This window comes from Sinocyclocheilus anshuiensis, unplaced genomic scaffold (assembly GCF_001515605.1).
Source record: "Sinocyclocheilus anshuiensis isolate Anshui unplaced genomic scaffold, SAMN03320099.WGS_v1.1 scaffold2700, whole genome shotgun sequence".
NCBI lineage: Eukaryota > Metazoa > Chordata > Actinopteri > Cypriniformes > Cyprinidae > Sinocyclocheilus > Sinocyclocheilus anshuiensis.
Genome location: NW_015548196.1, coordinates 91,780 through 93,272, shown reverse-complemented (window position 1 = coordinate 93,272; position 1,493 = coordinate 91,780).

Genomic DNA, 1,493 nt, shown 5'->3' with positions numbered 1-1,493 from the left:
CCCCGGGGTAAAAGGCGCCTTTGATATTATTTTCATCTAAACCACTAGATGGCACAAAAACGTGGCGTAGCACTTTCCAAAACATCCGTTTTTCAAGATGCACCTGTATATTTGTCTGATCTTTGACGCGATCGCACGCAGCAGTGCAAGGTTGATTCTGTGCTTACTTGATCTAATATTTTATGCTTTTTAAAATGTTGTTGTAGATTTAAGTAGCAAATGAGAATCACTAAAATTAATGCATATATTTTGAGACAAAGGTATTCTTAACGATTTTCAGTTTTGTTTAAGCAACAGTTTTTAAATAACAAAAGAATATGTAAAAGAATGGTGTTTGGGGTAAAAGCGCCCCTGCTGTTCAGGCTAAAGGCGCAGTAATTAACATGATAATTAACAGATGGCTGACTTTTCCATTTGTTGACATGACGTGTTAGATTCAGATGGTAAATATCATATATAATGTTGAGTATCCATATTAGAGATAATCACCATGTTTAGAATGAAACCATCATATTTAAAACATGATATTAATCATATCATATAAAAAAATATAATTTGTTGTTACTACTGTAAATATATATTCAATTACTATTGGATCTCCTTCAATACTTTCAGAATCTTTACTTATTAAAACGATTTTGTTTCTGTATTTTAAAATATATATTTTTTATATTAACATATTTTAATGACAGTATATTTATTGAACAAAAATGTATTATTTTATTTTTCAAAATAAGCAGAAAATAGTACAAACTTTGCTAAAGTTTTGAACAAGTATTAACTTAAAAACACATTATTTTAGCTGAAGTATTTGTATCAATACCGTGTGCCACCTCATACATTTATAAGATTTTTAAACAAAATAAACAACTTGAATGATTTATTTTCACACAAAATCTGTTGCTCCATTAATGTTCAATACAACGTATGTATTTATTCTGCAATTATACATTTTAGGCGCAGTGAATGGCACTTTAGCCCCGTTGCTCACACCAAGTGTTGATTTGATGTAGTTGGTTGAAGTTAATTGATAAATAAAATCTATTTATAACATTATTTTTTGAAAGCATCTTCACTTTACAGCATGTTTACACAAGTGCCTAAACTTCTCACAGTACTGTAGCTTTGCAGGAAGGTTTCTTCAAGCATCTTGGAGACGTTGCCACAGTTCTTCTGGATTTAGTCCGTCTCAATTTCTTCATGTAATCACAGACGGACCGGATGATGCTGAGATCAGATCTCTGTGTGCAGCACTGGCTGCTGTTCATGCAGAAATATCACTGGATTAATACAATTAATGGCAAAAGGAATGTTTGTAAATGTAAACTGATATTTCCTTCTGACACACTACAGCAAAAGATAGAAATAACTGGCTTAAAACCATTTTTTTGTTGTTGATGAAAATACTAATGGCCTAATACGTTTGCACAGTACTGTATATATATATATATATATATATATATATATATATATTTACACACACACACACACAC